This window comes from Mandrillus leucophaeus, unplaced genomic scaffold, assembly GCF_000951045.1.
Source record: "Mandrillus leucophaeus isolate KB7577 unplaced genomic scaffold, Mleu.le_1.0 Scaffold1443, whole genome shotgun sequence".
Lineage (NCBI taxonomy): Eukaryota > Metazoa > Chordata > Mammalia > Primates > Cercopithecidae > Mandrillus > Mandrillus leucophaeus.
The window spans coordinates 171466-196953 of NW_012101414.1; the positions used below are offsets into that span (position 1 = coordinate 171466).

Below are 25488 nucleotides of genomic sequence, written 5' to 3' on the forward strand. Positions count from 1 at the left end.
TATCAAAAGACACCTCAGAAAACTGCCCAAGAAACTCACCTTCCTTGGGTTACTCCTCTCCCCATAGCCTTACCGTGGGTAAGAAATACACCTTCAAAATTAGGTCTGAGCCCTTTTAAGCTGCTGTATGGATGGTCTTTCCTTACCAATGATTTTCTATTAAATTAGGAAATCTCTGAGTTAGTTGAGCATGTAACCTCTCTGGCTCCTTTCCAGCAGGAATTGACACAGTTAGCAAAAGTCCAGCTCCAAGAAATAGGATTACCTTTCTTTAACCCAGGAGATTTGGTACTGGTGAAACTCTCCCTTCTCTCTCTTCCTGACCCCAAGCTGAGGAGGGCCCTACACTGTTCTTCTTTCAACTCCCTCAGCAGCAGAAGTTACAGGTATTAATTCCTGGACACATCACACTCCAGTCAAAGCCTGGAAAGCTGAGAGAGCAATCCCCGACAGCCCAGAGGAATGTCCTGGATATCAATGACAAAAAATAAGAGATCTTAAGCTGAAAATCAGAAAAGATAAGTGAACAAGTAAGGGCTACCCATCTTACTCAGTCCCACCTTTACCTCACCAGATACTTTTTGTCATTTTGACATTTCCTTTCAAGATTCGCCACCAGATATTAGAACTTCTTTTTAACACACATTTGCAGGGAGATTTTAATTATGCATGGGATTACATTTGTAACTTCATAGAACCCCAAGGAGAAATTCTATGTCTTGGCGAGTAAAAGTTTTAGATGGAAATTATCTACTATACCACCTTTGCGGGAATTGTTATACGCACTCTACTATTTGCAATACAACTATGCATTGTGGCACCTGCAATGTGGAATTCCGGTTGGAAAATTCCAATTGCTGTAATATTCTGCCTAATTATCATCTTTATAATAGAATTAATAATTACTGGAAAACTTTTGCCAATTATCTACTACACCACTTTTGCGGGAATTGTTATATGCACTCTACTATTTGCAATACAACTATGCATTGTGGCACCTGCAATGTGGAATTCCGGTTGGAAAATTCCAGTTGCTGTAATATTCTGCCTAATTATCATCTTTATAATAGAATTAATAATTTCTGGAAAACTTTTGCCAAAGGTAACACTAAAGTTACTCTAGCCACCCAATTCAATGACATTATGCAAAGAAAAATGTTGCTTTTATATTAACACTTCTGGTAATGACATTTATGCAAAGAAAAATGTTGCTTTTATATTAACACTTCTGGTAAAGTAAGCGACTTCTGGTAAAGTAACCTGGTGGAGGCAGACTAGTATTACAATCCATTAAAATGGCTAACAGGTATCAAACTCTACTGGCATGGTTATGGCCTATAGTACCCCTACTAATAATGGTAATCTTAACACTCATATTCAAACCCTGTATTCTAAACCTTCTTGTAAAATTTATCTCTTCTGGCCTAGAAGCAGTCAAACTTTAAATGGTGCTGCAGACAGAACCACACATGGACACGCCTTTCTTCTGAGGACACTTAGATTGAACTCAGGAGGAGCCCTAGCTGCTGTCCCCACTCGATGCCCCATTTTCAGCAGGAAGTAGCCAGAAAGAGCCATTATCCAACACCCTCTAACAGCAATTAGGGTTACTACTCCTAAGGGGAGAAATAATACAGGAGCTAAAAAGAAATTATTTAAGCACCTAGTGAGGGTAAGGGAGTTCTTAGTAAGATTTTCCTTTTATTAGAAAGCAGCCCCCAAATCATTTCTTGTCTAGCAAAAGCAGCCTGAAAAATCAAGCTGCAAGAACAGATAAGCAAGCTGGAAGCTTGCAAAGGTGAATGCCAGCAGCTGTGCCAATAGAAAGGGGAACTTGGAAGCCAGGTATATTAAACATGGAGGTTCCCTCTTCCCTTTTCTTTGTTACCATGTGTGCAACAAAAAAGCAGGCAATATGGTGCTGGCCAGGTGGAGACCCCATCTGCATAATAAAATATTAGGGTGGGATGGCCAGCACTTCCCATGCTATGTAAATGGCACACCTGGTCCAACCAATCTACTATGTCTGATGTAAATCAGACACAACCTCCTCAAACTCATCTATAAAACCAACCTCATCTTGCCCCAAACCCAGAAACCCATTCAGGACCCCTTCCTCTGCAAGAGGAAGCTCTCTTCTTTCTTTTAGCCATTACACTTCTGCTCTTAACTCACTCCTTGTGTGTCCATGTCCTCAATTTTCTTGGCATGAGACAATGAACCTCTGGTATTATCCCAGACAAATGACAATGCTTCAGTGGTCCTCTCCTTGGCAGAAGGTGGCACCATGTGATTAATAGTGGGGAGGTGGATTTTCAAAGGAAGGACATTCTGTCTTTTCTCTTTCTCTCCCTCTCTCTCTCTTTCTCTCTCACACACACACCTGTTTACATTCTTTTAGGCAGAAGATGATATTCTTTATTCTGTGCTCATGTAACAGTTAGTGTCCTGTATATATCCTTAATTTCATTGTCATCTCTGTTTTCCTTATTTGCCTATAAATATCTTGAAGCCTAATCATGTATCTTATTCACTTTGGTAGCCCTGGCATCAAGCATAGTGTCTGGTATCCAATAAGTATCAATAAAAGTTGAATGTCCACAATAGGCAAATAAATGAAAGAAATGGTGTGTGTCAGTGGGGGGTGCAAAGGACAGGGAGAAGACATAATGAATCAGAATTTAAAGATAAAGCTAAAATCAAAGAAACTGACAGTTCCATTTGAGACTGGAAAAAGCAGAGAAACTCTCTTGAGTATCAGGATATCTGATACACTGAGCATGAAGTATGACCCCTGCTATAGAGGGTCAGAGCAAGGGAAATATGACAACATCTTTCAAAGAAATGGAGCTTATGTAAAACTGAAATACTTTTTTACACGTGTGTGTGTGCGTGCATGAGCGAGGTGAGGCTTAACATTTATACTCGAACAATTAGTCTTTCTTATTTTGAAATAAGGAAATAAGTATGAACTGGTGGTCTCTTCATACCAGATAAGTATTCCTGGTTAGCATTTGTTCACTCACTAGTTTTGTTTGAATATTGGTGAGGAGAAAATTGAGTTAAAATTTGGGTTTATGTCTGTCATTGTTGATTTATTCTGTGTTTAAAGGAAAACACAACCAAATAAGTATTAAAATAAAATATGCACTCAAAGATTTTATTTTGAAGCCAGCTACCTTCAAACACTCTGAGACTTCATTATGGGGTTTGCCTTTATGCACTAATGAGTAAAAAACATGGGATAAATCAGTAGCACCTGTGACAAAAGAGTCTGAGCACCACAGCAAATCAGTTAACTCCTGTTGACAATTGAGGGGTATAAGAAAAAGCTGTATCCTTTGCTTCACCATGATCCATTGAATCATCATTCTGCCTAGTTTTCTGGGACATGTCTAAGACTATTTGGCTAGCCTAGTAAATGGTAATTTACAGCCCCGTGCTTTTGCTGAAGTCAATATCAGGCAAACCAAGAGATCGCCCAATGAACACATATCATAAATGACAGTGAAATACTTTTTTAAAACAAATATTCATTACTTTAAATGCTTACATTTAGGAAACTCAAGTTCACTTTTTCGTAATGGTTAGGTTTTCCATATTATCATAAAAATCAACTTTCCAATTAATATTTCTCCCTTTTTTTCCCAAGAAGTCAATAGCTCTTCATATCCAGCATCATGAGTCATCTTTGGGAACAGGAGTAACTGTGAGGCAGGAAAAGCACACTCTAGAAGAAACAAAGTATGTTAGGTCTTCGGACTTTACTCAGGTTCAAGATAGATGTATATATGCCATTTTTCCAACTGTATACATAGAATTCTTAGCTAATCCAAGATAAGTAGAACAGATCACTAGGTTCTTCAAATAATTGCAATTTATCAGTCTAGTCTTCATTCTATTCTCTATAATAAAATTCTGGATAAATCAAGGCTTTCAAATTCAGTTAAAAAAAGCCATAAGTCCGTAGGGGTGGTATCTCTTGGAATTTGATTCAACAGTACATTTTTAATATATCTTTTAAAAGGAAAAAGAATTTTAAAATCACCAGAAGGAAAAGCAAAGCATAAGACATTCACTGGGTCCAGTCACATGTGTAAATGCCCTTTACCAAGTCAATACTATTAAAGAGACTAGGGGTTGTGGCAGAAATTGTTTCTGCTTAGAAGGGAGGCAAGCCCGGTTCTAGTGTCCTCAGCACAGACACAAACTCATAGCATAATGCCAGGCAAGTCATTTAACTTCCCAGAGTCTCATTCCCTTCATTGACAAAATGGGAAATTGAACCAGTTGATTTCTCATTTGAACTATTTTCATATCCAGTGAACTCTCAGCTTGTCAGCTACTCAATTGCCATCTGCTTTTCTTTTCTGTCTTCCATCACCATGAAAACGCCCTCCCATGTGTATCTCATGACTGGCTGATTGTTCCTTCTGCCACTCTTGGTGACGTACTCAACACAGTGCAGAGATAAGATACACTAGGCAAGATTAAGCGAGGCTGGCCAGCGCACTCACCCAGGGAAGTCAGACAGAGTCTGTTTCCACCGCAGCACAGCAGTGAGCACAGCTAGGCAGAATTCCAGCAGAGTGCAAATCAGCATCAGAGACAGAGTTCCCTGAAAGTCAAGAAATAAAATATCGGTGGTGCTTGGGTCAGCCGAAGCTTTCATGCCTAGCTGAGAGGTGACCACAGAAAAGAAGACCACCTCAACCGTTAGAGAATGAAGTAACGACACCATCAGGAAAACAAAACTGCTCCTCCTCACAAATGTCTTAATTCAACTCCTTCACTCATTCATTTGCTTGAGAAGGGAAGATGAGTAGTAACTAAATCAACTAATCCACTCCATCCTCTTGTGTCTGACTTCTTTGAGACGTAGATAGTTGTCATGACATTGTTCACTCAGTAAGAGAGCAGAGTGGTGTAATAACTACCAGGACTGAGAATCAGCAGCTCCGTTCTAGTCTCACCTTTACTGTTGAGTAGCTGTGTAAGCCTGGACAAGTCTCTCTCTCTCTGGCTCCTGTTTCCTCATGTATCAAACATGCCTACTAACATTTATTTCTCAGAGATTTGTGAGGATCAAGGAGGTTTTGGCTGTGTAAGCCCTTTGTAAAATTCAGTATTGACATCCCTGTCTATGTCTCTGAACCCCTTTGGATGTTTTTTATTTTTATTGTTGTTTATTTTTTATTTTATTTATTTATTTACTTGGTGGCTTTAAGACTTGGAAAAAAACCATGAAGATAGTAAACTGTCAGAGTTGCTAATCACCAACATCAACTCACAAGGATGAGTTCTACCATTTCTGTCCTGAGACATTCTTTGTGTAGAACTGGCCATCTGATAATAAAGTCAGATAATTTGATCACATGAACTTTTGTTTTGTGGTATTTACACACAGTTAAAGAGAAGATACACCTTGTGTCCATTACCTTAGAAATAGTTTCAGCAAGCAAGCTCAACAGAAGCTCTCTTGTTTTCAATGTAAAATCATCCCATCATCTTTATCACTACCAAATTTCTCTCAAATTTCTCTCCAGAATTTTTCCCAAGGTGGAATGGCTGTGCCCGGTGTTAATTTGTGCCAACTACTGTCAGCCTCATTTGCATGCATTTTTTCCTTATTATACGATTACCTTGGGAGGAAGGCCTACTTTATAATGGGTGCTGTACAAGCATGACTTTGACCAGGCCTTTCTGTGTGTCCATCTTCCAGCTGAATTCTTGGCTAATCTCATTTTTATGATTGCAGGACAATAAATATTCTGCAACTTCTTTACTTTTATGTTGCCTGTTTTCCTCTCAGTGTATTGCTGACCATGCACATACCCCTTAATCTTTCAACTTCAGACATACTATTTCTGTTAGCCAAACTTAATTGTTTTTCTTCTTCAAAAGAGAGAATCCTCCTACAATAATTATCAGTTACACTCTCCATCTCCCTGTATTTCTTTCTTTTTTTTTTTTTTTTGAGATGGAGTCTCGCTTTGTCGCCCAGGAAGGGGTGTGGTGGTGCAATTTCGGCTCACTGCAAGCTCTGCTTCCCGGGTTCATGCCATTCTCCCTCAGCCTCTCGAGTAGCTGGGACCACAGGCGCCCGCTACCTCGCCCAGCTAATTTTTTGTATTTTTAGTAGAGATGGGGTTTCACTGTGTTAGCCAGGATGGTCTCGATCTCCTGACCCCATGACTCCCTGTATTTCTTATCTCCTGATTTAATGTATCACACTTCTTTCAGCTATAAAAAGCAATAATAATGTTACCGTCTCACCTGATTAGTATTATTCATTATTGTAATCATTAGAAGGAGAAGCCCTTACCATCTAACCCCCTATTTCCTATTCTGTTTCTTCGTCTTTAGTCTGATGTCTTTTTAGACCAAACTGACCCCCTACCACACACACATACCACGTTTCCTTGTTGGCATTTTCTGATCACCCGGGTCTTTCTGCTCTGTTTGCCAATCTGAATTCACCACTCTATGTACCAACATTCTCAGTTTGACAAACTTGTAATTTATGCCTCCAAAATTAGATTAGTTTAATAATTAAGAAACTCTACAAACAATAAGTTTTAGTTTTTCATCATCAACCTTATTTGACATTTTCAATTCCACTCTATTAGTATGTAATCCCCTTAATCTCATCCATGCAGTCCCCCTTTGATTTACATAACCTTGGCCTTCCTCCATATGCCCAAACCAGAATTAACAGAGAGATTTTCAAAGGAAGGGATAATAAGAAATCAAGGCTTTCAGGAAACCCATAAAATTAGAACACCCCATCTAAAAAATGCTTACAGCCAGACTGGCTTTGGCTTTGTAGCAGTCCGTGGTGTAAGGCGAATTATAATCATCATAAGAAAGAAGAAGTCTGGTTGGTATATTCCTTTTGTCCAACTCACACTGCAGTGAGGCGGGATTTAATGCAGCCAGGTTGACAGACAGGAGAATGAAACCCACCAGGGCCAACAGAGCACTCAGAATGCTTCCAGCCAGGCTGCCATGCACCTGAAAGAGACATGCTGGTTAAGGATCATTACCAATGAGCTGCGAATTTCTCTTACCCCTTTTTGCCATTACATTGCAAGTTATTCCCTTATCTGTCTCCCTCAGGAAGGCTGGGAAGGATCGTTTCTTGCTGTATGCCTCTCCATTGTCCAGCAAAAATCTCAGAATCTGCAACGTAAAACTTGGCTGAATGAATGAATATATGAACTGGTTCCCCTTAAACAGGACCTCAGTGGTGTGGTAGAGAATGTTACTCTCCTAAATTCTTTCCCTGGGACAGATAGCAGGGCCTCCACTAGGCTTGCCTGGAAAATTACTATGAGTGTGACCAAAAGCAAAGGTGGCAATGTACCAGATGCAGTTTCTCTCTTGGCCAACTCAGAAATCCCTCTTGCAAGCATCAACCATACAGAAAAGGTGGATGGTGTATTAGCATGGTGCAAAAGTAACTTTCAATGGCAAAACTGCAGTTATATTTGTACCAACCTAATAGCTCACTCTTGAATGCCCATTGCCTCTCTCAAAAGCACACCTCTTAAGGATGAGTGAGGGGATGGTTCTGAGTCTCAGGCAGGCCCTGGAACCTGGGCAGGCATATGATTGGCCACATTGAGTGCAGTATGGGGTGGTTGTGGGCAGAGGTCTAGGTACAGGCCCAAGGATGGTGTAATGTGTGGGAGGCAGTGGGAAGTACAGGAAAAAGGTCTAGATTGTATGTCAGAAAATTGAGGTCACAATATAGACTTGACCCAGCTTATTCTCTTGGGTACTCAGTTTCTTGGTTTTAGTTCCCACTCTGGTTCTCATTTCTACATTTATGAAACGAAGGGAGTAAATAAACTGACCTCAGAAGTGACTTCCTTTACTCCAACTCACACAGAAAAGAGAATTGAGCTAAGAGCCTTCTGAAAGCTATAGTTACAGGTAGGCAGGCTCCAGGGCACACCCCACAGCCGTACAGTAGAGAGTTATTTAATCCCATATGGGCACTTCTTTTAGGAACTCACCAGTTGATCCTCTGGGGCCCCAATTTCCCAACATAATGACTGACTCTATACTCTTGGGCCTCCTAGTAGCCAATAGTAGTCTTGATGCCTAGAGTATATATTTCTTAGAATAAGCTAGATTTGTCTTGAGATGACACTCTTCCTCAATCTCAGAAAGGGCTGGTACAATGTGTGACAAGAGTAGAACTCACTAAGGCCTCAATGTTTCTGGTGAGTGTGAGCCCACCCCGAGACCACATCCTGCATCCTTGAGCTTCCTGCATGTTCACTGTGGGATTGTTCTCTGCAGTAAGAGGCCCATCTATTTCCTCCTAAAAGTTTGAAAACATTACTCTTGTACGAGGCTATTCAGTATGGTTGCCAGTAGCCACATAGGCAACCTATATTTGAAGTAAAATTAATTAAAATTTAAAATTCAGTTGCACTATCCATATTTCACATCGTCGATAGCCACATGTGACTGCCATGTTGTACAGTGCAGCTGTAGTGCATTTCCATCATCATAGAAAGTTACATTTCATTTCCATCATAGACAGTTGTATTGCACAGCACAGATCTAGTGGTCTGGATCGTAACTGAGGGTTCCAAATAATAATTAAATACCAACGAGGGAAAGAAAGAACTGGCATTTTTCTGGGCATTCTCTCTGACTTCCTCATTGGCTTTGGGAGATTTTTGTAGCCAGAGCTTCCAAATTGAGTTTCTGTGCAATTAAATGATATGACATTCTCTCACATAATCTCCAACATCAATCCTTTGAGGGATATAGGATTGAGTGAAGACTTAATGAAACTTTACAGACAAGAAACACTTCTTGTTATAATCCAGCTTTTCTCTCCCTGCCACTTCCAACTCTAGTTTTTGCTGGAATAAGGGATAAAGGCAGGTAAAGCTGTTTTTTTTCCTTAGCCAATACAAATGACTAAGGGCAACTTTTAGGGTGCAAGAATTTATACTCAAACAAAATAAAAGTATTATCTTTCTGGTGAGATAGATGAAAGAATGAGAGATAGTACTGCACATAAACAGCACGTTGACTCGTTTTTTTCAAGGGTGGTAACACCTGGGCTTAAACAGTGAACCTCAACAAATAGGCCTCTTTGTAACACTGTCAGCTCCCTTGCCACTGAAAACCTAAATTTGAAGTCCAATTGTCACCAAAAGAGCATCATAAATAAGCACAATTTTTCTGTGATAGATTCTTGGACACTGGCTGAAGGGATATTATAATTCCTTGAATGCAGACTTTGATGTAGGGTGCAATAATTGGAGAAATGTGCTCTGAACAAGGACGCAGAGGTTCCAGGCCTGGCTCCTAACTCTTAACAACTGACTGCTCTGGAATTGAATTTTCAACTTTTCCAAGTAGAAAGACTGACCTTAACGAGTTCTGTCTAAGTTTCATTTTGATCCATTGGGTTGTGGGTTATAGTTCTTATACTCACCAAAAGCTTGGTTAACCTTTTCTCTGTGATAATTGATAGAAAGCCAGAGATGACAAACTAAGATAAAAGAGAAAATGATGAGGTCAGTTTCCATGTAGAGAGTAATTGCGATGTTACTACCACAATATTTATAGAAAACTCTCGTGGGAAAAACCCTGGGGAACAAATGATCAATGAGGTAATATCCATTTAAAGACATAGATTTATCCTGTTTGCCCCCATAGTTTTCAGATAGCAACAGAAAAAAAAAGATAGCAGAAATATATCCAAATAAACAAAATGAGGATCTTAACAGCCAGGAAATAATATTTGTTTTCTTAATGAAATGAGAAAATTTTGGTTTAAGATGTTCTTCAGAGAAGGACATGAAAACAATGGTATGGAAAGAGAAAAGAATTGGAGAGAATCATGTGGTTTATGTCCATCGTTATATTGATGTGATGCATCACATTTGATTACATATGTTGAACCATCCTTGTATTTCTGATATAAATCTCACTTGATCATGGTGAATGATCCTTTTAATATGTGGTTGAATTCAGTTTGCTAGGATCTTGTTGAAGATTTTTGCATCAATGTTCATTAGGGATATTAACCTGTAGATTTCTTGTAATGTTTTTATCTGGCTTTGATATCAAGATAATGCTGGCCTCATAAAATGAGTTTGGAAGTATTCCCTCCTCTTCAATTTTTTGGAAGAGCAGAAAAGTGTTGTTACTAGGTCTTCTTTAAAAGAAAATAAAAGACGGGAAAAGCTAACAGATATGGGAGGTCAGAGACATGGATCTTACATTGCTGGCTCCCCAGGCTAAGGTAAAATGGTCAAGGAGAACAGAAGGAAAGACAAGAATGGATGGCAGAAACTTTCAAGGTTGTGTTTACAAAATGAAAGAAATTTTTTTTCATCCTCTAGAGTATTCATGATCTACAGACTTAGAGCCTTTAAGGAACAGAAAATTCTTTGACAGTTAGAAGAAAGGGCAACAAGCACCAAAGCAAAATTGTGATTCTTGTAACCCAGGCATTTAGTTACTTGTCTATATAGACAAATGCCAAGTCTATAAAATATGGACTAGATGCCTCTTCAAAGGTGGACTGTGCTTAGTGACTTGCCTTTAAAGAATAGGTTATAGAAAGAGGAAGGAAAGAAGTAGTAACTTTACAGCGGAGAAAGCAATAGTAACTTTAGTAGTTAGTAGTAGTAACTTTACAAAGGAGGAACCTTTACAGAGGAGAAACCAACAGTGGTCTGTTGACTGTCTTTCCTCCCACAACCTTCCTTTCTTCCCCATTTTGGCTTCAGTAAAGCTCCATGATCAAGGTAAATTGTATCAGTGACAACACGCTGATATTTTTCTGATGTTTAGACGTGGGTGAATTTTTGGCTGAGGACAGCAGAGGTAAAGCACCATTTTCTAAACATCAGAAAAATATCAGACAAACCCCAATTCAGGAACATTCTATAAAAATCGCAGCCAATACTACTTCAAACTACCAAAGTCCTCAAGCAAAAGGAAAATCTGAGAAAGTCTAGAGGAGCCTGAGACATCATGACCAAATGTAATGCAATGTAATGTAGTAGCCTTGCATGGATCTTGACATAGAAAAATGTCATTTGTGGAAAACCGGTGAGATCCAAATCCAAATGAAACTTCTGTTAATAAAAGAAGACAAATGGATATGATAGACAAACAGGTGAACTTCCTGATGCATCAAATAAACAAATGTAAAACAAGGGCTAATGACGGGTACTGAGGTGCAGGAAGTTGAAGGAAAAAACGTCTTTTAAGGAGAAGCTTAATTATGAGAAAGCCTCAATCTAAGAGAAAGCAGTTCTTTGAGAAAAGGACTACTAAGTCGTTTTGAAACCCCAGGGCTGCAGCTATTTCAGAGGAATTTCCAGACCATCACTGGGACACAGACATCTGCTCAGCCTTCCCTGGGAATCCGTCAATGCAGTAAAAGCATTTTCAAAATGCTCAGAGGTGTCAGTTCCCCTTCCTCCATGGTCCCACAAGCATCTGTGTGGTTTCTCTGTGAGTGTATGATGTTTTCCATTGATGCTTTTTTTTTAATATAAAAAGTTCCTTCCCAACTTTATCCTAATTCATGAATGTTTTGCCTAAACCCGGAGAGAAGTCACTAGCTTCATCATAGCTCAAGATGATAAGGTGAAAAATAAGATGATCTTCAAAAGAAATGCATATTTGAGTCTGATAAGAAATTGATCTAAAATCAGGAACGCCCTGCCATCCTACCCCACTCAATCCTCCCTGAACTACACACACAAGAGAACAAGTTTCACCATTGACTCCTTGCTCCCGGCAGATCAAACATAGCAAGGTGGCAGGTGTAGAGTTTACGCTATTGACATCTCCCTCCCCTCTTTGCCCCATGCTTCCCTCCTCAGAAACTACTCACCAACAAGGGTGCTATGAATGGGTAAGCAGACTTCAACAGCATAGAAATCACTTGGGTAAAATTTGGAGAGAAGGAAGCAGATGCCAAAATGATTCCCAAGCTCAATACCTTCACACCACACAAGATCTGGATAGTCTGTGGAAAGAGAAAGGAAGATTGAGGATTAAAACCAGCATTTGTAAAGACATGGCCAGGCTGGGCACGGTGGCTCACGCCTGTAATCCCAGCACTTTGGGAGGCCAAGGTGGGTGGATCACCTGAGGTCAGGAGTTCGAGACCAGCCTGGCCAACACGGTGAAACCCCGTCTCTACTAAAAATACAAAAATCAGCCGGGCGTGGTGGTGTGCACCTATAATCTCAGCTACTCTGGAGGCTGAGACAGGAGAATCGCTTGAACCGGGAGACGGAGGTTGCAGTGAGCTGAGATTGTGGCATTGCACTCCAGACTGGGTGACAGAGTGAGACTCCATGTCAAAAACAAACAAACAAACAAACAACAAACAACAAAACAGGACTTTTTTGCCTCTCCCATGGCGCTAACGCATTATCGCCTTCTGCAGGATCCCAGTGAGGATACAAACCCTGTGGAAACTCTGGAGTGAGAAACATGAAAAGACACCCTGGAGGGTGTGCGGCTCTGCCACAGAAGCCACAGTCTCGGTGTCTGGCAGGTGCTCAGGAAGGCGTCTGCATTTCTGCCTCTCGGGCCCTGGTCTGCTCACGGCGCCTGCTTCCAGCTCAGAGCAGCTGCTGGGATTTGCTTTGCCAGTTCTCAGGACTTCTGAGTCCATGACTAGTAACTCTCTTTCTACCTCTCTGAGAACGGGGGGCACCTGGAAGCCCTCACTTTCCCTGCAGGATTGGCGGTGCAGAAGTCCCTCCCCTCATCTCCCAGACTCCACTGGCCATGGAGTTTGCCCCTCTGGTCACCTCCTTGGAAACTGCAGTTCACAAACCAAAAGCTGAAGTTCTGGAAGCTCTTTTATTTTTAACTTTTATTTGAAGTTCAAGGGTAAAAGTGCAGGTTTGTCACACAGGTAAACTTGTGTCATGGGGGTGTGCTGTACAGATTATTTCATCACCCAGGTATTAAGCCTAGTACCCATTGGTTATTTCTCCTGATCCTCGCCCTCCTCCCATCCTCCACCCCCTGAAAGGCCCCAGTGTGCATTGTCCCCTTCTACGTGTCTGTGTGTTCTCATCATTCAGAAGCCATCACCCTTAGCAAACTAACAGGGACAGAAACCAAATACTGCATGCTCTCACGTCTAACGGAAGCTCTGTCTTAGGAGGTAGTTTCCCTCCTGGACGTCCACCTCAGAGATTCACAGCTCTAATGTCATTTACCAAGAAGTTTTCTAGACCTTATGTCACATGAGCCTCACAGAAACCCACGTGATTGTACATGAGGCAAGGAAACCAGTCCCACCAGGCCCTGAAATCCAGTCAAACGGAGTGCCTCACCTCCGATCACATAAGTGCAGAGGCAATTCTAGAAACCAAAACTCTGCGTTTCCCTCCCAATCCAAGATAGATCCCTTCTTTCTCTCCTCCCTTCATGCAATACAGCTTCTTTAATAAACTCTGGATGAGAGGAGAAACAGACAAACAAAAGGTGAATATCATTTCCATTCTCAAAAAGGTAAGGAGAAAAGAGGGAGAGAAAGTAGATTTTTTCTGTAGTTTGCAGTAAGGGAAAAATTCCTTGCAAAGAATCAGTGTGGATTATTAAGCATGCAGTTGTGAAATACAGAAAAATGTATATACAATGTATAATTATTTACCACCATTACTTTTGTAAAAGAAAATATAGAGAAGCACTGTACTGCAACAAGACAAAGACAACAACAGAAAATCAGTTCCTCATCTTCAGAATAAGGGAAAAAACATTTCTAAGACAACCTCTTGTGGAAAAGTTCTGGGACAGTTTTCTCCAAATGGCTTCTACTCCAAAGTCCCTCTGGTAAAACTTAAGGGTCTCCACACTCAGGACAGATGACCAGTCCCAAGACATACATCATCTCTTCCCGCTTCCCCCAACCCCTCTCCAACATGTTCTGAATTCGATTTACCCCAATAACTTTGACTTCTGCCTGTAGACGTGTCTTCAGGCTACCCTGCCCCTGGTTGGTGAGTTCGGGTTTCTCTGCTTGGGAGAAGTTGATGACATTTGATGGGAGCACTATCACGGTCTCATTGGGAACAGGTTGTGATGTCATGATGGTGTTGCCAACTATGGAAGAAAAAATAGATTCAGCTCTTGAAAAGTACAGAGCTCCCAGGTTCTGGCTGCAAAACTGGTAAGTCAGTTTCTGCCAGTTAGTCCAGACTTGGCCTGTCTGTTAGAGAAAGAAACTGGTAGTATGGAACAGTGAGAACTACACAACCTTGGTTTCCTGAGGATTTTTCCATAATGTTTGACACAGTCCATTATAGATAATAAACACATCACAGGGTGGCAGCAACGTGAATCTTGAGAGGCCCCAATGCCCAGAGGCAAAGGGTCACACAAAATTTGCAATATGCAGCAATGTCTCTTTGCCCAGTCCTACTGACAACAACTGTATTGCCATTTATTTGATGAATTTTTTAGACAACTGCACTCTGCTCATTTTTTTTTGTCTATTAGCATTCATCTTAAATATGTTTATCATATTTTACTAGACATGCTCTTAGTTCTTATGCAGTGGTTTTAATCCTTACCACAGCTCTGCATGTTAGTAAGTTAGCAAAAACATGTAATAAATAAGAACACTGAAAATAAAGTTTGAGTTATGAATGCAAGTAATATACATGCTGCATATATGTGTGGCATAGAGTTAATGCTGAAGAAATATTTGCAGTTATCCTTATTGTTCAACCCTGTTCACACGGGTGGGAAGCTGTAAAGCCAGTTTTGGATCTCAGCTTCCCTTGAATCTGACGCCTCCGCATAAATCTCTAGATCATTCCGCCTCTTCCTACCTTCCCACGTGGCAATGCCAGCCTGTGTCTGAGTTTACTCAGGTTGGAGAAGCAGCTACATGTAGTGGTATGAGAACAAGTCTTGGAGTCATAACACATAGGCTCGCATCCTGGATCCTCCTCCGGTTAGCATTAAGACCACATTGGCTGTGATATTTGTTGCTGAGCTCAGTTTGGATCTCTTTTCACTGCACCATTCTCAGCCCACAGACTGCCCAGTGTGCAAATGGCCTAAGAACATTTGAAGAGACAAGACCTCTGCTCCCATTAATTACACAGTCTTAGGTAAGTGACTCACAAAGATCATGCAGTTAGAATTCAGAAGAAACAGAGTTAAAACCAGATACTCCTCCCATTTGCCCACTCTATTTCCAAAGTGCTCTAGTGTCTCTTAACTGCTGTCAATGAGTTTCAAGTCAAATTACTCCTCTAATGACGTCACAGCAAGGGAACGGTGAGATGAGAAAAGACTTTCAGCATTACCTACCTGTGGCCATTGGTTCCAGCTGAGTCCTCAGAAACTCCCAGGAAGGAGCTAGAGTCTGTCTGGGTTCTCAGATAGTCCCATCAATGATTTCTACATACCTTCATCTTCTGAAAGTCATCAGCCCTTTCTTATTCCAGTGTTTGCAGCCATACAGGATGTGCAACTTACAGGTTGTAAATTTGTGAAATATGCCTGCACTTCCTTTTCTATAAACTTCTAGCAACTTCAGGAAAATCACAAAAAGAATCAACTTATGACTGTGAGACTTCAGGCGTCACAGAGCTTTATGTGTAAATTGCCAGTTTGAGACTTATAAGTTCCCTGTTATTCGTCCAGTCTGTTCTTGGAGCCTCATTTTTCTAATGTGTTAAATAGAGGAGCAATACCAACACTGGAGAATTGTCATAAACATGAGCAAAAATGCTTATAAAAAGCCTATGCTGCTTTGAAGCTTTCAATCATATGTAACTAATAAAAGTAATATTGCTAGTCATCATAACATAGATAAATAACAATATTGCATCGTATATAAGTAACCATAATAATCACAGCAATAATGACAATATTGCTTTCAATTAACATTTAATATATAGCTAATACATAGCTAATAATATAATAATATATAGTAATATACAGCTAATAATAGTGATATAGAACACAGAAAAGCTTTCCTAAAAATTTTTTTGTTTGTTTGTTTTTTTAGTTTTGTTTTTGTTTTTCTTTTTCTAATTCCCCAAGCTCTTGGCAGGTTGAAAGCAGCCTTTCAACATCATTGCCCAACTGCTGCCTACTCTAAAGTCATCTTCTTCCTCTGGCTGCTCTCTTTCTCTAGCAACAGAAGGTTGGGCCCCTCTAGGGAAGTATTGAAATATTGAAATGGAGAAGGAACAAATGGGAAAGATTCAGCAGGACCTAAATGAATTCAGCAAACTCATATGCAGGCTGGTTTTGTGAGGACAGAGCCACTGTGCCCTTCAAACCCTTGGCTGGGCATTCTTTTGAAGCTGACCTCAATGTATCAGGCAAGGAAAACAGAGCTAGCCAGGGCGATGGCAAAGCCCCACCCTGCCAGCTTCCTTCCTCCTTTCCTTGGAGGAGCTGCCAGAATGAACCCAGAAACACAACCTGAACCATCACCGTCACCTCAGAGGGCCATGGGTTCTGCACTTAATTCCACACATTAACTCTTCTGTTGAAGAAAGGAGTTAAGAAACACCATTCAGAAGGCTGGATTCGTTCTCAGTATCAGAATGACACAGACATTACGAAATGTAATTGGCTTGTCTTGAGTTCTAACAGTGAGTCTGAGAGGGAGAATGGACTCACCCAGAAAGCCTGGGGAGAGGGGCAGAATCACCTCCAACCTCGCTCGCCCGCGCTCCTGGTGCCCCTTCCCCTTTCACAGAGTGCCGGCTGTGTTTCTGGTGGGTGCCCTGCATCTCTGCCACCCTCACAGCATCTGTGAAACACTGGAATGCAGCTCTCCTCCTGAGCTTTGATTCAAAGCTCTTTTGGTCTCTCTTCAGGAGCAATCATACCCCCTTTCCCTTCCGGGGAATGTGCTGATAAACCAGTTAAAGTTGCCTACCCAAGCAAAGACTCCCTCTCCAGTCTGTGCTATTTAATTCAAAATGATTTCTGAGTTTTAAGGATTATGTGAAACAACAGGTGTAAGGTGCTTAGCACAGAACCCTACAGAATTTGACCTAAAAGTGGTCTGTTGACTGTCTTTCCTCCCCCAACCTTCCTTTTTTTCCATTTTGGCTTCAGTAAGTTCCAAACAAGACTCCTCTTGTCTTTCAGCTACACTCATTCAGCCTTTTACATTCCCAGTTTTTTCCAGAGTCTGAGCTCCACCAACCTAACTAGAAGGGAGAAGTTATATATCAATAACACATTCTGATTAATATTATTTATCAGTAACACATTCTGATTAATAAGCTAGGACAGGTTTCTCAAATAAGCTACTAATGCCATTTTGGACGGGGTAATTCTTTGTGGTAGGCGACTATCCTGGGCACTGTAGGATGCTTACTGGAATCCTTGGCCTATGCCAGCACAACCCCACCCTATGCGTAAGAACAAGAAACATCATCAGATATTGTCAAATGTCTCTTGATGGAGGGAGAACAAAATCTCCTCACATCCATGTTGAGAACCACTGACCTAGGAGCAAAAGGGTTTTGTGTCTTCTGTGTAAAGGCAGGTGTGCAAGAAACAAAGCAATATTCTCTTTAAATCAATTTTTAATTTTTATTTTTAAAATGTTAAATTGTTGTATAAAACACGTATAATTCATTATCTTGACCACTTTTTAGTGTACAGATCAGTAGTATTACTTATGTTCACATTGCTGTGTAATAAATCTCTAGAACTTTTTCATCTTGCAAAACTGAAATTGTACACCCATTGAACAACTACCCCTCTCCTTCCTGTTCCTAGTCCCTGGTAACCACCATCCTACTTTCTGTTCCATATTCATTCTATGTCTACTTTGGAGACTTCAAATGACAGTGATACAGGAATACCAGGGTCCTTGGTCTCGTGCTGTTTGGATAAACGACATGGAGACACATGGAGTGGTTTTAAGGAGCAGATAATGTAATAGGCAAGAAAGAAGAGAGAAAGAAGAAAACAGCTCCCGCATACAGGGACAGAGGGAGGGGGTCTCCGAACAAAGAGAAACCCCGTGTGGAACAGAAAAGTAGTTGGTTATATTGGAGGCTGGAAGAGGTGGTGTCTGATTTGCATAGGGTCCAGGGGATTGGTTTGACCAGGGGTGTCATTCATGTTGCCCTTTCACCTTAGCCCTTTAATATGCAAATGTGGGTCACCACGATGTCCTGAACACATGTGAGTAATCTGGAGGTTCACCATCACACTGGCACATGTGGTGACAAGGAGAAGAGGGCGGGAATCGCCACGTTGCCCATTTTAGGTGGACCTAGTTTCTACTCACCAGCATTTGGACATCAAAGCTTGCCAGCCTGGCTCTTTAAGTTGCCTTTTCTGTTAGAAAAGAAATGGTTCCAGGGGTTGCTTCTTATTACAGGAAAATTTCCACTGAGAAACTATAACTTTTCTAGCTGCCTAGGAATTATTTCTTAATGACTTCTTTATTAAGAGGAATCATACAATATTTGTCTTTTGTGATGGCTTATTTTACTTAGCATGAGATTGAAACTGCCTTTGCAGAATTATGACTGAGACAGTGGAAGAGATCTGACTTAACTGACTCTATCTTGCTTCCAACCTCCAAGCTGTCCTTGTTCATTCCTCGGGGTAGGCTGAACTAACTTTGGGAGAAACTTAGTTTATAGTTTAAACAAAGATGATCAACAGCAGACCTCCTTCTTGCCTGGGGATTAGATTGCCTCTGTAGGACAAACATTAGCCACAGGATTAGAAATTATGGTTGAGGAGTCATGCAGCTGGAGGCTACAAGATTCTGACCCTCCCTAAACTGCTCGTAAAATCAGTGCTTGAGATATTTTGCAGACCCTTCCCTTGATGGATCTGCTGGCACCACCCAGATCAATAAACTGGCTCATCTGATCTTCTAGCCCCCGCTCAGGAACTGATTTAGTGCAAGAAGACAGCTCCGACTCCCTATGATTTCATCTCTGACCAATCAGCAGCCCTGGCTCACTGGATTCGCCCCACCCACCAAGTTATCCTTAAAAACTCTGCTCCCCAAATGCTCCAGGAGACTGATTTGAGTAATAAGAAAACTCCAGTCTCCCACGCAGCCGGCTCTGCGTGAATTACTCTTTCTCTATTGCAATTCCTCTTTCTTGATAAAGCAGTTCTGTCTAGGCAGCAGGCAAAGTGGACCCCTTGGGCTGTTACAAGATCCCCGAGTTTCATCCATGTTGTAGCACGTGATAGGATTTCCTCTTTTGTAAGGCGGCTTACAGTTTCATTGTATGTATATACTACATTTTCTGTATTCATCCATTGGTCCACATTGAGGTTGCTTCCACCTCTTAACTATTATGAATAATGCTGCAATGAATATGGGTGTGTAAATATCTATAAGAGATCATGTAACTCATAGATATTTATTTCTTTAAAGTTAGTTTCTGGAGATTTATTGTGTTCCTTTGGTTGGGCCCTGTTTTCCTATTTCTCTGTATGCCTTGTGATCTTTTGTTAAGATTCAAGCATTTGAAAAATACACCCAACCTCCTCCAGTCATTACAGACTGGCTTCATGCATTGGAAGACCTTTATTGGTTAGCATAGCTAGAGATTCTAGGGGCCCTTCAAGCTTTTTCTGGGCTTGTGTGTGTCATTTCCCAGTTAAAGAGGTTTGCTTGCTTCCTGTTTGGAGCCTGGAACCTCTTTCTCCCCCTGGTGTCTGCCTATAGTACTACAATCTCCCTAGTGCGGAAACAGGGTGCTTGCCTTTGTTCTCAGAGGCCCCCAACATGGCCTTCAAACTCTGCACTCTGAGTCAGGCAAGACAGAAACCAGTGCCTTGGGCAACCCCCAGAAACCCAGAATGCTGGACTCATGGCCCACTCCTTTTGCCTCCCTAAGGGAGAAGCTGGGACTTAAGTGTTTTCTCCAGATCAAGTCTCACTGTATCAGGGTGAGAGAGGATAGGACGAGTAAAATACCACGACTTTTTCTACTCATTTTGATGCATCTTTTCCTGGCTCTGCACTCATCTGAGGTGCTCCCTAGTTCCTGTGGCAGAAATCAAAAACAGATATTTATGTTTGACAACAAAGAAGTTAGAGATAACATTTGGTGTTTCTCTAACAATATATACAACTCTCTGTGCACATTCTCCATAAAATATCTCTTGTTCCTGCAGGTCCATGGGCAAGACCCTCTCCCTGGCATTTCTAGTTCTAGGGATCCCTCCTTAGAGAATAGGAAGGCCTTAACTCTTTGGACCCAAAACAACTATCTGAGTTTTTGTTTCCCAGGTCCCATTTACATCTCAGCTTTCATTTCCCACTTTACAACTCTCTCCTTCAGGACCAGGGGAATCTTCTATTCCCTGAGGACATCTGTCCTTCTCTTATTTATCGTGTTTCCCCTCCATTCCATGATAGCTGTCATACCCTGTACTCTAGGAACTCTTCTCTTTTGATATATCTTTCTGAAGCTCGTATCATAAACTTTTTAGTGAGATATTATTCTTTGGATTGCTGGAAAACAAAAGCTAGAAGCTAGTAAGCAAAATTTCCTTTTCCTTCCTCCATTACTATATTCCTCTGCCTCCTCCACTTATCACTTCCTTTGCATATATTATCTTAAGAAAAGTACTAAGAAAGTCTTAAATGCTTGGGATAGAAAAGAAAAAATATTCATATGTTTGCAAGACTTTTAATCTTTCTTATAATCTCCACTGGATACATTAGTGTTGGGCAACAGGAAGTCCTCAGTTGAAAACACAGCCTGGCAACTATTCCAGCATTCAAGGGATCCAGAGAAGGAGGGGCTAATGTTCAGCATAAGCTATTTCATAAAAGTGACTGTGATTTCTCATACATGAGAAGTTTCTTCCTATAATGAAGGAAAAGAGGGAAGTGTGAAAGAAAGAAAGGAAGGAAACATTGTCCTCAAAGTGACAATTAAGCAAAGTGAACCGTGTGGGCTCTTTGTGAGGAGGAGGAATCAACAACTAGAAAGAGTCATCTGGTTCTGGCTGATCTCTGCAGCAAGTGGGTGTTTTAACAAGATAAAACCTTATTTGTTTTATCTTGTCCCTACAGGCTCTTTTTTATTCCATATGAATTTTAAAATGTTTTTTTTTTCTAAATATGTGAAGAATGTCAATGGTAATTTGATGGAAATAGCATTGAATCTATAAATTACTTTGGGCAGTATGGTAATTTTCATGATATTAATTCTTCCTATCCATGAGCATGGAATGTTTTTCCATTTGTTTGGCTTCTCACAGATTTTCTTGAGCAGTGGCTTGTAGTTTTCCTTGAAGGGGTCTTTTACTTCCCTTGTTAGCTGTATTCCTAGGTACTTTATTCCCTTTGTGGCAATTGTAAATGGGAGTTCATTCATGATTTGGCTCTCTGCCTGTCTGTTGTTGTTGTATAGGGATGCTGGTGATTTTTGCACATTGATTTTGCAATCTGAGACTTTGCTGAAGTTGCTTATCAGCTTAAGAAGTTTTTGGATGACCCGTTTCTTTTACCTTATACAAATATTAACTCAAGGTTAATTAAAGACTTAACTGTAAAACTGAAAACTACAAAAACCCTTGAAGAAAACCTAGGCAATACCATTCAGGACATAGGCATGGGCAAATATATCATGATGAAAATATCAAAAGCAATTGCAACAAAAGCAAAAATTGACAAATGGGATCTAGTTAAACTAAAGACTTTCTGCACAGCAGAAGAAACTATCATCAGAGTGAACAGACAACCTACAGAATGGGAGATAATTTTTGCAACTATCTATCTGACAAAGGTCTAATATCCAGTGTCTATAAGGAACTTAAACAAATTTACAAGAAAAAAAACCCCATTAAAAAGTGGACAAAAGGCACAAACAGACACTTCTCAAAAGAAGACATTATGCAACAAATGTATGGAAAAAAGCTAAACTTCGCTGATCATTAGAGAACTACAAACCAAAACCACAGTGAGATACCATCTCACACCAGTCAGAGTGGTGATTATTAAAAAGTCAAGAAACAACAGATGCTGGCAATGCTGCAGAGACATAGGAATGCTTTTACACTGTTGGCAGGAACGTAAATTAGTTCAATCATTTTGAAAGACAGTGTGATGATTTCTCAAAGACCTAGAACAAGAAATACCATTTGATCCAGTAATCCTATTACTCGGTAAACGCCCAAAAGAATGTAAATCATTCTATTTTAAAGACACACACAAGCTTATGTTCATTACAGCACTATTCACAATAGCAAAGACATGTAATCAACCCAAATACACATCAATAATATACTGGATAAAGGCAATATGGTACATATACACCGTGGAATACAAAGCAACCATAAAAGGGAATGAGATCATGTCCTTTGCAGGATATGAGTAGAGCTGGAAGCCATTATCCTTAGCAAACTAATGAAGGAACAGAAAACCAAACACTGCAGCATGTTCTCACTCATAAGTGGGAACTGAACAGTGAGAAAACACGGACACAGGGAGGGGAACAACACACACTGGGTTCCGTTGGTGGGCATAGGGGGTGGGGGAAGGGAGAACATCAGGAAAAATAGCTAATGCATGTGGGGCTTAATGCTTAGTTGATGGGTTGATAGGTACAGCAAACCACCATGTCACACATTTACCTATGTGACAAACCTGCACACGTACCCTGGGACCAAAAAAAAGAAAAAAAAAGATGGCCGTGTTGGGTAAAATATTCTTTGCTGGCAAATCTTGTTTTTTCTTCAATTTCTTTTTATATAGCATCCCATTCTCCTCTGCCCTGCAACTTTCTACTAAAAAATCCTCTGCTAGCATAATAGAAATCCCCTTGTATTTAAAAATCTCACTTTTTTCTTGCTACTTTCAAAATTCTCTTTGATATTGACTTTTGTCAATTTGATTATAATGTGAGAACTTACAAGATTTAAACCTTATTGGTCATCATTGAGCTTCATGGATCTGGATGTCTATATCTCCTCCAAGAGCTAGAAAGTTTTCAGCAGTTATTTCATTAAGCACACTTTTTGGTCCTTTCTCTGTTTTATCTCCTTTTGGAACTTTCATAATGCAAAAATTTACTGGATTAATAGTGTTTCATTGGTCCTGTAGGTTTTCTTCACATTTTTTCACTGCTTTTTCCTTTTTTCCCTTTGCCTGGGTAATTTTAAATGACCTCCTTTTAAGTTACTGGATTCTTTTTTCTGTTTGATCTAATCTCCTTTGAAGTTCTACTGTATTTATTTTACTCATTGAATTCTTCAGCTTCATGATTTCTGTTTAATTATTTTCAATGATTACTATTTTTGAATCTCATTCATATAATTTTTTTTCTGATTTTGTTGAATTGCCTATATATATTATCTTGTATCTTACTGAGTTTTCTTAGATTGTTAATTCGAATTTCTTTTCAGGCAATTTGTATATTTCCATTTCATTGAGGCCAGTTGCTTGAGAATTATTGTATTTCTTTGGTGGTTTTATATTTTCTTGCCTTTTCACATTTCTTGGATGCCTCTGGTCATGTCGATAAAGCTAGTGGAGCAATCACCTCTTTCAAACTTTACAGCTTCGATTTTGTAGAGAGAGACTCACTTGCAGTTGGATCCAAGGGTGCTAGTTGGGCAGGATGTGGTGGCTCTGGTTCCAGTTGTGCACAGGGGTGCAGGCATCATGCAGCTTCTTCATCTGTGATCCACATCACTGATGACTGCAGTTGTCAAAGTGCCCTAAGCTTCAGGAGTTGGTGGCAGCTATGGTGACAGCATTGGTTCTTTGGGTCCCCAGTGACAGGGCTTTTGGTGTCCTCTTTTACTCATTTTCCTCACACTAGAGAATCTTAGCTGAGGGGATCTCTTTCAGTATTGGGCCTAACACAGTCCACAGGTGGCCACACAGTGTTGGGATATGAACTACCACCTCTTAGAGTGGTTTTGGAGCCAGGGTCCTGGACCCATAGTCTATGAAAATACTTCCACCTAAGACTTGGGGCACTGGTTCACTCTCCAGGTCATGGTGAATGTAGATTACCTACAAAGCTGAGGTCTGTGACTCTGGAGTACTCCAGCAGCTCAGGCCCAAGAGCCAGGGATGGAGCTATGACTGTGACTTTCGGGGGTAGAGTGAAGTATCACCATACTTCTGGAGAATGATGGGTGGTCCAGAGGCTCAGGCCCTGGAAAACAGGAGGATACATCTGCAATTCAGGTCCTGGAGTCAACAGCACACAATACCAACTCAGACCTCATGGGATGAGGCACCATTTAATTATGACTCTGTACTCTGGGTTGATGGGACATGGCAGTAGCCCAGGCTCAGTGAAGGGAGGTGCAAGTAGCCCAGGCTCAGTGAAGGGAGGCAGCAAAGATACAAGAATGTTGAGATGCAACTGTGGCTTGAGCCCTGGAAGGCAGAGAGTAGTGCAGCAATGGCTGCATTCTCTAGGAGGCAGCATACCTCAGCAGCTCAAATTCCTGGTGGCTAGTTCCAGGGAGGCAGAGGACTGTACACATTTGACCATTTGCGTGGGGTGGCACAGCTCAGTGAAGGTTCTGGTTTCCCAGGAGGTGAGGCACCATGTCAGCTTAGGCCTTGCAGGCATGGCTGTTTGAAATGATCAATATTCTATTTCTTCAGAAGGCAGGGTGTTGCGTTAGCTCAGGTGTCAGGAGGCATGACTGTTTGGCTAGGCCAAGACTGTAGTAACCCAGAAGTGGGACCTTACATTAGCTCAGGCCCTGAGGGGTGAGACTGCTTGACTCAACCAAGATCTTATTTCCCATGGAAGTCTGCCACTGTTTCAGCTCAAGTACCCTCTGTGGCTATTTGGCTTGGTTAAAATGTTGTGTTTCCGGGACAGAAAATGTAGCCATCTGGATTTCTGTGCTCTATAGTATGTTTGCTATTGTTTTGCTTTACTCCTGAGCTCTTCTTTGGTTATTTTTTTCAAAATGTAGTAGTTTCTTCATTGTTTTGGTTAATAGTGGTGGGGATGAGCACTAAGAACTTCTTGTTGGTCATCTTGCTGGTGTCGCTGCACTTACTTTCAAAATGTCAGGAATATATGCATGCGGGCTGTGTGTGTGTGTGTGTGTGTGTGTGTATGTATGTTCAGTCAAACAAAATATTATCTACATATGATAATGTCCATCTAGTAAACACCACTGAAGACAAACATGTAGTCAAACACAACAGATTTATTGACTTGTTTTCATAAGTGATAATACACCCTAGGAGAACCAAGAGGCATCTAATCAACCAAAAAAAGAGATGAGGTTATTTCATGATTGGGGAGAAGGGTGGTGTTTGGGTAACATTAAATTTGTAATGTTTTATTGGCTCAAAGAAAAGCAGAGCTATCTATAAAGGGCTTAACAGCAAGCCTCATACACAGTCCTGTTTCCTTGGAACTACAAAGTAAAGAAAAAAACTGCATAATGTTGAATTTTGAAATCTGTCGTGTAAAGCTCTGCACTGGAAGTCTTCCCTTCCCTCCCCCCCTC

At 40.8% G+C, this 25488-nt stretch overlaps 1 pseudogene across 1 annotated transcript; it reads right to left on the bottom strand.

The window, feature by feature from the left end:
- Window positions 1-3516: 3516 nt before the first annotated feature.
- On the bottom strand, window positions 3517-15571 carry LOC105535310 (annotated as a pseudogene). The gene is made up of 7 exons (XR_001005409.1): window positions 15508-15571; window positions 13961-14121; window positions 11888-12022; window positions 9467-9523; window positions 6805-7014; window positions 4518-4618; window positions 3517-3707 (listed from the first exon to the last, which is right to left on the bottom strand). The product of XR_001005409.1 is annotated as a membrane-spanning 4-domains subfamily A member 6A-like (transcript).
- Window positions 15572-25488: the final 9917 nt, after the last annotated feature.